Source organism: Argentina anserina, chromosome 1, assembly GCF_933775445.1.
Source record: "Argentina anserina chromosome 1, drPotAnse1.1, whole genome shotgun sequence".
In the NCBI taxonomy this organism is placed as follows: Eukaryota; Viridiplantae; Streptophyta; class Magnoliopsida; order Rosales; family Rosaceae; genus Argentina; species Argentina anserina.
This window is the reverse complement of record NC_065872.1, coordinates 6,127,743-6,141,989: the sequence shown is the minus strand read 5'-3', so window position 1 is coordinate 6,141,989 and position 14,247 is coordinate 6,127,743. Positions and strand designations below refer to the sequence as shown.

At 41.5% G+C, this 14,247-nt stretch overlaps 1 pseudogene; it reads left to right on the top strand.

Moving 5' to 3' along the window:
- The first annotated feature begins 7,253 nt into the window (after positions 1-7,253).
- Positions 7,254-13,809, top strand: LOC126800628 (AAA-ATPase At2g18193-like; annotated as a pseudogene).
- Positions 13,810-14,247: the final 438 nt, after the last annotated feature.

Genomic DNA, 14,247 nt, shown 5'->3' with positions numbered 1-14,247 from the left:
CAAACAATCACGTTCTTTTTAATCCAACTTCACAACTTAATAGAATTTAAATTAACCCAATATTGTTTGGAAATTTAGGGTTATTACAATCTACCCCCCTTAAAGGAATTTCGTCCCGAAATTCAATCTCACTCAACAAATAACTGTGGATATCTCGTCTTCGTATCCGACCCTAGCTTCTATGATGCATCACCTACATCATGATGGCTCTACAATACCTTGGCTAGCTCCACTTCCTTCCTTCAAAGCTTCTTTGTCTTCATATTTAAGCATAGTGTAACAACCTTAAAATTTCGAGCTTAAAAACTCAAAATTCTAAAGTCGCTAAACACAAAATAATCTCACTACTCCCAACTTTGGCCCAACAGGTAGGTGATCGACATGGTCTACCTTAAGTGCCCCATAGGATACCATGCCGATGCTGGAATGGTAACTGTCGTTGTAGGAGAACTCAATCAATCTCAATGATTTCACAGCTACCTTAAAATCCAGCATACAAGCTCTCAACCTATCTTCAGTTACCTCAAACTTCCTCCATCAGACAATCTGTCACATGTCCTAACAATAATAGTCACATGTGAGCTACTCAAAATATAATCATCCTCCCGAAACATAATGATGTTTCCAGCATGGAGGCGTCAACGCCCTCATTTGTCTAGTTCACCACTCTCTTGCCATTTGACAGACTATCCTCACGTCATGAGTTAGCTCCCACCACCAAGCATGGTTAAAACTCTCAACATCTAACATGAGTCAAAACAATGATTAACACATGCCTACTACTTACATCACACATAGTGGTTTTCAAATAAACGTGCTTTATCACGACAATACCTTCATGACTTCACCACAAATCATCATTAGAATAACGAACCTACCATTTCTTCCAATCAGCAAAATAATCCCCTTTCATAATCATCTTATTGTAACCATAAAAAGTTGTCGTGCATGATACGCACTCGAGTACTATATTTGTATCGGCAACACGATAAAGAAATCTTAACTCATTGAGTTCACAACCACCACAGAACACCACCTTGGATTAAGAATTACTCTCAAACAGTTCACCAGAGAATCGACTAATATACGCAAAAGGCTGTAGAAAATTCTACTACCACCACAAGAGAGATGCATCACGCATCCTACCACCTTCACCAAAGCTTACCGTCGGAAAAGAAGTTACAGCTACCTGCTTCAAGTCGCAGGACAGGTAAAGAAAATATTTATCTCCCGATAGTGGAACATGAAAATTAGGTGGAATTACAGTGCAAAATAAACACAACCACAACTGAGATATAACATACCCCTTTGTTCATGCATACCTCAAATGTATGACACGTGGTCCCACACAACGCCCCAGTGGCAACATCTATAGTATTGATTTTTTTTTTCACAGTCGTAATATAATAAATTCAGTAAACAATTCAACAACTGAATCCTGATTTTTGGGTCCACCATCTCGTCTAGACTAACCCAAGATTGTTGCCACACTACCACTCTAACAGTTGTTTCTTTACTTTTATCAAGAACTCTCATGGCCGACACATTCGGCCAACATAACTTCTCTGCGAACAACACTATAATTGATTACACTTTATCGTAGAATTATCCCTTGTTGAACACTTCAGTCAACTTCGCCTTATCCAACGATAAAATCTGATGCATAGAGGGAAGAAGAGCATCTAAGTCTTCCCATACTAACACCACTTGCACTTGAAAAGAAAATTTGATTTTTCAACCATTTCTTTACCAGTTAGAAGGTACTTGTCACGACCAAATCGTTAAAACATCATTAAGCTAAGGTCATCTCATACCTTACCTTCAATAGAGTTACTTCACCGCCATTGCGTCTCATTTGGACCTGTGGCATTGTGAAGTTCCAATCTCCAACACCAAAATAATTAAATCCTGAAAGATCAGCGTTCTCAATTAAATGCTCATCTAGCAAAATAATTGATTCGTGACGTCAAAATGAAATTTCTCTAACACATTAGATTTCTTGCTCAGCCAAGAACAATGTGTAACTTCAATTGTCAATGTCCGAAGCAAAACGAGTTGGAACGCAACAACGACGTAATGTGAATCTCAGTTTAATAATTGTATCACCACCTTAAGGACGTATTACACACATCATCAATCCTAGGTAAATGATACATAGTCTTGATGGTCACCTTAATCATTCCCCTATAATTCACACTCAACCGCATGAGACTTCTTTCTTATTCACGAATAACACCGTCACAACTCAAGCTGAGACACTAGGTTTGATGAACTCTAGGTCTAATATGTCATCTATCTGCTCTTTTAATTCTTTAAACTCGTTCTTTCCCAATCCCATAAGACGCTTTTGATACATATGCTATACCAAGCACATCATCAATAAAGAAATCAACAACTCTCGAAGAAGGTAACTCTGTATCTCCTGAAACACCTCACTATACTCGAATAGTAGAACAATGTCTGTGATAGCTACTTCTAGATCTACAAACTCCACATTTTCCAAGACTCTAGCTATCATGGCATTATCCGTCTCGAGGCACAGATACGAAACTCTGGTTTCCTGGGTCTATGAAAAAAAAACCCATCATGTCAACAAAATCAATCACCGCGTACTGCGGCCTCAACCAATCAATTCCTCAGATCACATCATAGTGTGGTCCGAAATCACTATCAAATAAGCAGAGCACTCTCTACTTCCAGTCACAATAGGACAAGCCTTTCATTGTCTCCAATTTTGAGGAACACTCCAAAAGTGAAGTGACACATAAAGAGTTCCCATAGGCGTAGGAATCAATCCTAACCCCTACACTGCCAACTATCAATAAATGAATGTGGCTATCATCGTCTTCTCTAACTCAGAGTACTCAATCATTACCAAGTAAGTCCCAATACTCCCGATCCGATTGTCCGCTACCACATGATCCAAGCGTCATGAAATGACAGCACTAGCAGCTCACTCATGTCCTTGATCAACCTCAAACCACGACTATCGTTTCTAACGATAGGAACAAGGTCAACTTGTCTTTCCAGTGGAGCAGCCTCCTCATAAAGGTTCTCCACATTGCGGACTCGGCCTGCAGCCCTAACTCGGCCTCGACCTCTCGTCCGTCCTCGACCCTGTCCACGGCCATTTTCCAAATTCATCACCATTCAACAATCAACACTCAGTCATATATGTGAAGTCTCGAATTCGACAAAATAGATCCAACCAATATCAATCATGAAATTTCAGAAGAAGGTGAATCATCGGAGTATCGTCACAATACTCTCTACAGGACCAAACCATAAGGTATGGCTCCTAACACTCTCGCGTACCCGACGACATATCAATACCGAGGAGCATGTGATGGGTGCCCGCCTGCAGTCGGATCATCGCTCCCGGATGATATTGATAATCGCCAAATACACACTTAGGCTCTGATACCAACTGTAACGACCCCAAAATTTCGAGCTTAAGAACTCAAAATTCTAAAGTCGTTAAACACCAAATAATCTCAATAAAATCGAAATCATTTAAGTGCACAGCGGATCATCACTGAGTTATCAATACAACTCAGAAAACCAATTATTACAACCCAAATTTATAATTTACATTACGTAAGTTGGAATGTAATAATCCTCACAATCTCTCACAAAATAGTCACAGAAAATCCTCACACAAGCTGGAGGTAAATCACTTCAAGTCCTCTGAGCGGTCCGTCAATTCCCGCTAATCTACACCTGCGGAGTCATCCACTACACCATCGAATTGGTGCACCGGGATTGTAAACACAAACCCGGTAAGCTGTACAGCTCGTATGAGTAAAATCAAAATATAATTCGCATATCAAAATATACGAAAGATCACAAAACAACAAATATAAATGCCCTCATGAGTCACTCGTCAGCCCATCTGGTTGACCCAAAAAAATATGAAATAAAACGTTCATGAGGAAATTAAGTAACCCTTCTGGTTACCCAATGCATTTATAATACGGGTACCAAGAACGCTGGTACACATCTGTTACCCCTCTCGTAATACACCGTTGATATTGGATAGCCACCCGCTACCCAACATCCAAAATACACCGAGTACCCATGAGCAGATAACCACCCGTTACCTCGCATGCAGTACTAAGGCAGACAGACTAGAGCTCTAACTGTATCGTAACCTTCGCCCGGCCAAAGGCTAGGTTCCGACTTGCCTCACATGTACAATAATCTCACATCATATTGTACCACACATCACGTCCGAAGACAAATCACAATATTTCACATTTTCCGTGATAAATCATGTACAATAATCACACATCATATTGTACGTTTTAAAACTTTCACGATATATCCACAATAAAAATCATAACAGTATATTATATAGCAAACTATATATATTCGTACTTATTTACCATTTATACAATATATACATAGTCCACTATATCCTATACATGTCATATTTCATAAACACCTGAAAATTACGTACGATAATCTCACATCATATCGTACCATTTAAATCACACACATGCACAATTTTTCTGTCACCGAAATGACTATTTTTAATGAATTAATAACAGTACGTAATTTAATGAACTATATATATATATGTACTTATTACCATTATACTGTATATATGTAGTCCACAAAATTATATACATGTTGTAATTCATCTGATAAACACACTTGTAAAAATGTTGAATCACCACGAGGGTAGATTCGTAATTCAATGAGATTTTACTCACCTTATTGACTTGAGCGTAATTCCACAATTCCCGATGCTAATTCCTTTCCTCGGTTTAACGATCACCTTAAAAGAATAAGAAAAGAATTTAGGATCGTTTCGTAAACCTTTAAATGCCGAAACAGTAATAATCGGTTACTGTTCAGCAATTTTCGGTTTTACGAATTTACTGTTCAGTGTTACTGTTCACTGTTACTATTCACGGTTACTGTACAAATATACGATTTATACGTATTTCTGTACGTATAAATGTTATATATGTATTTCTGTACGTATAAATATTAATACGTATTTCTGTACGTATAAATATTAATACGTATTTCTGTACGTATAAATATTAATACGTATTTTTAAATATAAATACAACCTCAGTAAATAAAATTTACTAATTACCTTTTACAATTTACTTTTTACATTTACCGAAAGTAATTTATAATTACATTTACCAAAGGTAAAATTTAATTACATTTACCGCAGTAAATAAAAATTACATTTACATTTACCGTACACAGTAAATTACCAAAATGCCCTTCTGTCAAAACTGTTTTCCACCGCCGCACGTGGCGGCGCGTGTGGCACACGCGCCACCTCCGGCCGGCCGCGCGTGGGGCCCACGCGCCGACGCCAACCGAGGCGCGTGTGATGCCACCGCAGCCCCATTTCTCTCCTTTTCTTTTTCCTCCTCCTCCCCGCGGCCTCACACCGCCTCATACTCTCCCCACGCGCCGCCTAGAGCGGCGGTAACCCCTCTCCTTCAATCCACCACCGATCTCCAACATCTCTACTCCAAATCATCCAAAAATTCACACAAACAACACAACAATCAAGCTATACTAATCCCTCACCTCAATCAACGTTGAACCGTCGAATTCGTCGCCGATCGTCTCGATTTTCTTGCGGAGGTGAGTCGTCGTGTCTCGGGGTTGATGGAGGTGCACCTGTGTTGCACCCTAGCTTCGTCCAAGGAAGGCTTGTTCGGCGGCGGTGTGTTGCAGAGAATGGAGAAGCTCGGTGTCGATCCATGACGATGAAGGAAGGCGCGTCTTGCTTCGGAGAGGACGCAGTCAAGCTCGTGGTGGAGTGGCGACAGGCGGTGAGAAGCACGGAGGTCGGAGCCCCTCGGATCGTGGCTGGAAGTTTGCTGAAGGAGGGAGTGACTCGGGAGGAAGGAGAGGAAAAGGGAACCGAGAGAGAGAGAGAGAGAGAGAGAAAAGAGGGAGGCGGCGAAAAGGAGATAGGGAGGGTTTCTGATTATGGAAACCCTAATCCCAAAAATATCTATTTATACTAGTTTCCAAATCGGAAACTAACTTCCGACGTTAATAACTTTTACGTACGTCGTCCGATTAGAACGCGTCACATATGCACGAACTCGTATCGTCGAGTTCTACAACTTTCATGAAGGAAGTTTTCACAACCGATCGACGGAATAAAAGTCGATATAATCGTTCGGAAACGTAACGTTTTCCTTATTAAACGTTCCGAAAACGTTTCCGTTTATCTTTTCAAAACATCGCAAACAATCACGTTCTTTTTAATCCAACTTCACAACTTAATAGAATTTAAATTAACCCAATATTGTTTGGAAATTTAGGGTTATTACAATAATGTCACAACCCAGACCGCTCCGCCGTAACACGATATTGTCCGCTTTGGGCATAGCCCTCACGGTTTTGTTTTTGGGAGCTCAGAAGCACCTTCCCAGCGGGTCACCCATCCTAGGATTGACCTGGGCCAAGCATGCTTAACTTCGGAGTTCTCCTCTCCTCCGAAGCCGTTGAGCCCCCAAAAGGCCTCGCGTTAGATAGAGGTGGGCATGTACATATAAGCGCATCACCCCCTCTCCGTTGGCCGATGTGGGATATTACAATCCACCCCCCTTGGGAGTCCGACGCCCTCGTCGGCACACTCGCACCACACGGCAGAGTGGCTCTGATACCAAATGTCACAACCCAGACCGCTCCGCCGTAACACGATATTGTCCGCTTTGGGCATAGCCCTCACGGTTTTGTTTTTGGGAGCTCAGAAGCACCTTCCCAGCGGGTCACCCATCCTAGGATTGACCTGGGCCAAGCATGCTTAACTTCGGAGTTCTCCTCTCCTCCGAAGCCGTTGAGCCCCCAAAAGGCCTCGCGTTAGATAGAGGTGGGCATGTACATATAAGCGCATCACCCCCTCTCCGTTGGCCGATGTGGGATATTACAATCTGACCGGTCAAAGGAGTCTCTATTGTACTTCATCTTTTCTGAACAGAACACAGGGAGGTATGGCTTTCATTTGGCTTTTCCAATGACTATCAACTTCAGTACTTCATCTCTTTTTTTCTTCGGTCAGATCACTCACATGCCTTTGAATATATAGAATTGACCTCTCACCTAAACCTTAGTTCCTTCAAGTTCTCCAACTGGATTCTGTAATTCTGAAAACTAAGCCCCCTGCAACTCTTTCTCACTATAAGCACTCCCCATTTACTAAGAAACCAATAGCACCCCCACTTCTTTTCGCCTAGACACTCGTCCAGAAATCCAAGAGAAACACAATGTTCCCTCTCATTTCCAAAAATATACCTACATCAGTGTCTTCAATGTTCTCAGCCTATGCCTCCTTTGCTGCATTCATGATGTTGATCCGAACTGCTGTTAGCGAGCTCAAACATCTCATCCCCATGCAGGTTCGATCATACATCTACTCCAAGCTCGAGTACTACTTTACTCATCTATCTGATGATGATCTAACCCTTGTCATCAACAAGAAATCTGGCATTGAGCAAAACGAGGTCTACCTTGGAGCCAAAATTAGTCCTTCAGACAAGCGTCTGGTAATGAGCAAGACGAATCAACAGAAGACTGCCACTCTTTCCATTGAAAAAGGAGGCCAAGTTGTCAGTGATTCCTTTGATGACATTGATCTCCGGTGGAGTTATGCGGCCAAACCCAAAAAGATCAAATTCGAGGAGAGCGGTGCTGAAGATGATGATGAAGAGGATGTAACCTGGCACTATGAGCTGATATTCAATCAGAAACACAAAGACAAAGTGCTGGACTCGTACATGCCCTATGTTTTTGCTCAGGCTCATCAAACAAGGGGAGAAAGCTCTAAAGCTTCATTATTCGGGTGGGGAATATTATGGGCCATCAAGAAGTTGCATAGATCTTGTACACCCTGCAACTTTTGAGACAAAAGCAATGGATCCATGTTAGCGTGAGCTGGAACAGCTGTGTTGGAAGAGCTTGTAACGCATGAGCACGTTACTCATGGTGGTGTTAACAGTTAGGGTTAATCATTAGGATTAGTGCTAATAGCAGTGCAATATTCTCCAATATTTCCTATAAATAGATAGCTTAACCTTGTATCAATTCATCAAAAAATATCAATGCAAATCTCAATATTCAAGTTGGTATCATAGCATACTTACTTGGTTGGTTGCAAATTTGCTCTACCGTTTTTTCTACTGTTTGGCGTAGGTGTTTTTTTGCCAAACATCTAGATAAGCAGCAACACCTGCATCACCTGCATCACCCAGCCGAAGCTCCAGTTGCACCGGTCTTGTCCACGTGCTCCCCTCCGTCGTCGCCTGCTCCCGGTCGCCACTGCCTCTTTCGGTCGCCAGCTCCGACGCCGCTTCCAATCACCCGGATCAGCGTGCCCAGATCGGCGACGCCATGCTCCGATCGGCGCCCTGCTAGCTCGACGACGACGTGCTTCTCCCGCTCGGTCCGATCTCTGACGTTCCCTGTCGTTGCCTCCTCGCCGATGCAGCAGCAGCGATGACCCGAGAACCGGTGATCCGACCTTGGCCCTCTCGGTCCGCTCTCTGACGTTCCCTGTCATCGCCTCCTCGCCAACGCAGCAGCATCGGCGACCCGAGACCCGGTGATCCGACCTCGGCCCTCAATCCCACATCGGCCTCCGGTTGTGAGAACCCGAATAACAAAACAAAGAGAAGGTTTTTTTTATTAACTTGGAGACCAGACCCGACCCAAGACCCGACCCGAGACTCAGCCCGGCTCTTTTTCTGCTGCCTTGTCCGTGCTTTTTCACCGACTGTGCTTGTGCACCCGAGGCAGGTTCCTATCAGTTTTTTGGTTTCCGCTGCATTATTGTTGATTTGTGATTTGATTTGATTTACAATAGGTTATGGAGACGAAGAAGAGAGTTCTCAGGTCTATGATGTTCAGAAATTTGAAGTATATGTCAAGAACTCTGAAAGTGGTTCTTTTGGGGGAGCAAAACCCAATGGGGCCAATTTCCGTAAATGAAAGAGAATTATGACAGCCCATCTCCGAGGAATGCACAAGCTAAGGCATGTAACCGGAGCAACTAAGGCTCCCAAAGAAGATGCTATTGTTGCCTACACTAAATGGAACGATGATGATGGTCTTGTAATGTCTGTCTTGTTCAAAGCTATGAATGAAGAGATACTTGACCTGGTGGCAGAATGTGATACCGCGCATGCAATTTGGAAGACATTGGAAGTCCTATATACTAATGACTCTGATTTTATACATGTTCATGAGTTAATGTGCACAACTTTTGCAATGCACCAGGATGGGCAACCGGTGTCGCAATATTTCACCAAGCTGAAGAATATTTGGGCTGAGATTGTTGTGAAACGTCCTTGCATGATCAAGAATCAGGAGGATATTGTTTGGTACTAAAAAGAGAAGGAGCTTGAGCGAGTTCACAATTTCCTGAAAGGTCTTGATGCAAAACATAACAGTGCAAAATAAGAGCTGCTCCGAAAGACCGAACCCCCTAGCCTAATCACAGCTTTCACATTTATCCGTAAGGATGAGTCTTAGCAGGAGAGTCTTCATAAGACAAAAGTTGAAGTTTCTAGCCTTACTGTTCAGGCTAGATCTCCACCACCATCCCTTCAGCAAGCAACTTCAGCTCCACTTCATAAGCAAGGACCACCACCAGGCTTCGGGAATTAGCCCTGCCCTCCTTACTCTTATTGCCATGATACAAACCATGCTCGTGCAACCTGTTGGAAGTTGTATCCACACCTTAGACCCTAGAGGCCTAATTATCATCCTAAGGCGAAAGCAGCTATTCAACTGGTCCAGAAACCAGATATCTATGGTGTGGTTGGACATGATCATCGTACAACAGGAGGAGCAACACCCACAGCATCAATAGCTGGTCGTGGTAAGATTGGTATGGCTTTACATATTTCTCACTTTGTTGGTTTCGATACATGGATTATTGATTATGGTGCGTCCGATCATATGACTTATGACAAATCTTATTTTACTATATTATCTTCTCCACCAGTACCATATGTTACTAATGTTAATGATGAGGCCTTCCCCATATTAGGGAAAGGGTCAGTTCGTATTACTCCGACAATAGAGCTTCACAATGTGTTATATGTACCTGCTTTATCTCATCATTTGATATCTGTTCCACAATTGAACACTGAAGCTAAGTGCTCTGTGACATTTTTTTCCCAAGTATGTGATATTTCAGGATCTTCTCACCGGTGAGTTAATTGGTCGGGGGTATCTAAGGGGCAGGTTGTTTCATCTGTATCAGACATATGCGGGGAGAAACCAGAGGCACCATCCCGGATCGCTTTACTCTCCATTTCTGATAAGCTAAGTGAAGTTTGGTTATGGCATCGTCGCTTGGGGCATCCATCTTTTAGTATTATGAAAAAAATCCATGCCTACTTTGTTTCTTGGTGTGGATGAGTCAGTTTTTCGTTGTGAAACATGTGTTTTGGGCAAGAGTCATTGATCTACTTATTCCCCTAGTACTTCTAATAAAAGTACTATTCCTTTTGAATTAATTCATTCTGATATTTGAGGACCCTCCAAAGAGTCTACTGTGTCGGGAATGTGGTATTATGTGTCATTTATTGATGATTGCACACGTCTTTCGTGGATTGTTCTTCTGAAAACCAAAAATGAGGTTTTTCCGGCTTTTCAAGCCTTCTATACCACTTTCCAAACACAATATAATGCCACAATTAAGCTTCATTTTGATAATGGGAGGGAATATGTGAATCGTGTCTTTCAGGAGTTCTTTAACTCACACGAAATTGTTCATCAAACAACGTGTCCTACACCTGAGCAGAATGGAGTTTCCGAACGAAAAATCGTTATTTACTTGATATGGCCTAGTGTATTCTTTTTAGTGCCCATATGCCTAAATACCTTTGGGGTGATGCTGTCCTAACTTCTGCTCACCTTATTAATCGTCTTTCATCACGTGTCCTTGAAGGCAAAGTTTCATTTGAGGTGTTTGCATCCCATGTTTCGTTACCCTCTTTTCATAATCTTCTTGCCCGTGTTTTCGGTTGTGTTATTTTTGTCCATCTTCCAAAACATCAGAGGTCTAAGTTGGATGCCCGAGCAGTTAAATGTGTGTTTGTTGGATACAGTGGACATCAGAAAGGGTACAGGTGCTATCATCCACTTACCAGAAAGTATTATGTCACTATGGATGTTACTTTCTTTGAGGACATGAGCTATTTCACGTCTTCTAATATTGTTCTTCAGGAGGAGAATTCATATTTTGAAGAGCTGTATCATGGAGGGGGAGACAAGTCAGCCATGAGATATGGTGACAGGTTATATTAAGATTACTGATGTGTCAGCTACACATGCACCACCAGATGATTCTGGTATAGTCACTCCAGAGATTCAGGTACCGGAAGCTGACAGCACAACTGCTCCTCCTGCCTCCCCTACTGTTGTTTATACCCCTGACCAACGTTTTCCTGGTACAGAAGATCACTCATTTGAGGTTAGTCATTCTATTGAGGTTAATACTGGTGAAGCTAATAGTAGACAATATGTCTTGCCAAATAGGTCTACTCGGGATCAGCCAACAAAAAAATATGAACCTACCCTTCAGGCTAAAGCTAAGTATCATGTGGCAAATTTTATGTCTACCAAAAGATTGTCTAAGTCATATGAATCATTTGTGAATCAAATTTTTGCTGTATCAATATCTAACAAAGTGCAGGATGCATTGGGAGATCCAAAATGGAGGAAAGCGATGGAGGAAGAGATAGAAGCATTACAGAAGAACAATACTTGGGAGCTTGTATCTCCACCACATGGCAAGAAGGCAGTGGTATGTCGTTGGGTGTTTACAATGAAGCATAATCCAGATGGGTAAGTGAGCCGGTATAAAGCACGCTTAGTAGCAAAAAGGTTCATCTAGACATATGACATATACTATAATGAGACATTTGCACCTGTTGCAAAGATGAACACTATTCGAGTATTGCTCTCTTTTGCTGCTACCTTAAACTTGCCACTTAGACAGTTTGATGTTAAGAATGCATTCTTTCATGGAGAACTTACAGAGGAAGTGTATATGGATTTTCCTCTTGGATATGTGGCAGCTTCTCCCGATAACTTTGTATACAGATTGAGAAAGTCTTTGTATGGTCTTAAACAGTCTTCTCGTACTTGGTTTGGAAGATTTTCACAATTCATGTGGAAAATTGGCTACAGGCAGAGTAATTAAGACCACACATTATTTCTCAGACACCAACAAGGGAAGGTAACAGCCTTAATTATATATGTTGACGATATGGTAGTTACTGGCAATGATACTATTGAGGTGGATAGATTACAGAAACAGCTAGCCACATAGTTTGAGATGAAGGACCTAGGTACACTCAAGTACTTCTTGGGCATTGAGGTAGCCCGGGGAAATGATGGTATCTATCTGTGTCAGAGGAAGTACATCCTTGATCTACTAATAGAGACATGTATGTTAGATTGCACTCCAATTGATACTCCTATTGAGCAGAACCATCGGTTAGCAGAGTACCCAGATCAAGTGCTCACTGACAAAACTCGTTACCAGAGGCTAGTTGGACGCCTGATTTATTTGTCACATACCAGACCTGATGTTGCCTATGCAGTAAGTGTAGTGAGTCCGTTCATGCATAATCCCAGTATGGATCACATGGATGCTATTGTGAGGATTTTGAGATACTTGAAGTCAGCTCCAGGGAGAGGAGTAATGTTTTCTAATCACAACAATATCCTTGAGATTTGTGGCTTCACATATGCAGATTGGGCTGGAAATATTACGGATCAGAGGTCCACATCAGGGTATTTTACCTTTGTTGAGGTAATTTTGTTACGTGGAGGAGTAAGAAATAAAATGTTGTAGCTCGATCTAGTGCTGAAGCAGAATACAGAGGTATGACTCATGGAGTGTGCGAGTTGTTATGGCTTAGAAATTTGTTACAAAATTTGGGTGTTAAGCCTAAGTGTGCTATACAGTTGTACTGTGACAACAAGACATCTATTGATATTTCACATAATCATGTGCAGCATGATCGTACAAAACATGTAGAGGTTGATCGTTAATTTATAAATGAGAAGCTAGACGCTAAGATCATTTGTTTTCCGTTTGTTCCTACAGAAAAGCAACTTGCGGATATACTCACAAAAAGAGTGTCGAAGAAGGTCTTTCATGACTCACTTAGCAAATTGGGCATAATTGATATGTATGCGTCAACTTGAGGGGGGGTGTTAGCGTGAGCTGTAACAGCTGTGTTGGAAGAGCTGGTAAAACATAAGCATGTTACTCATGGTGGTGTTAACAGTTAGGTTTAATCATTAGGATTAGTGCTAACAGCAGTGCAATATTCTTCAATCTTTCCTATAAATAGATAGCTTAGCCTTGTATCAATTCATCAAAAAATATCAATACAAATCTCAATATTCAAGTATCCAGAAGTTAAGAAGATGATTATAGATGACTTGGATAGGTTTGTGAAGAGGAGGGAGTTGTATAAGAAGGTTGGAAAGGTTTGGAAGAGAGGGTATTTGTTGTACGGTCCACCTGGTACTGGAAAATCTAGCTTGATTGCAGCCATGGCTAATCATCTCCAATTTGACATAACATGATCTGGAGCTTTCTGGTATTCGTGACAACTCTCACTTGAAAAGGGTGTTGTTGTCTACTAGACTACTACAAATCGTTCTATTCTGGTTGTTGAAGACATCGATTGCTGTGTGACAATCGAAAATCGGGAATCAGCCCAGCCTACCAAATCCTCTAATACCCGAGACAGTCCTACACGCAAGGTCAGTACTGAAGTTTCAAATTTAAAGTAGCTGTTTAACTAGAGCGTTAACTTTGTTACATATCGTTATATTTTGATCCTTTGCATTAGTAAACATTATCTATGTGGTATGTGTTCTCATGTGCATTGATTTAGTGTATGCATCAATGGCAACAAACGTCGAGCAAAAAATTCTCTGGGACATTCGACAGTAATGTAGACAATCTCAGATAAATCTAATTAATGTTTTGATTGGGTAACTTACTGAGCTTGATTCTATGATGCATGTCTTGCTCACTTAACTGCAGCCGGGCAATTCATCACAGTCTGCTTCTCCCTGCAGGAAAAGATTAAGAAAGACTGTCGAAGTGAAGAACAAACATAACAATATTAAAATCTTAGTTTAATAATCTCCAATAGCTTATTAACATAAAATCTAAATGCCGAACCAACCAACACTTGTGGTTCAATTAGAAAGGAGTTTGTTCCC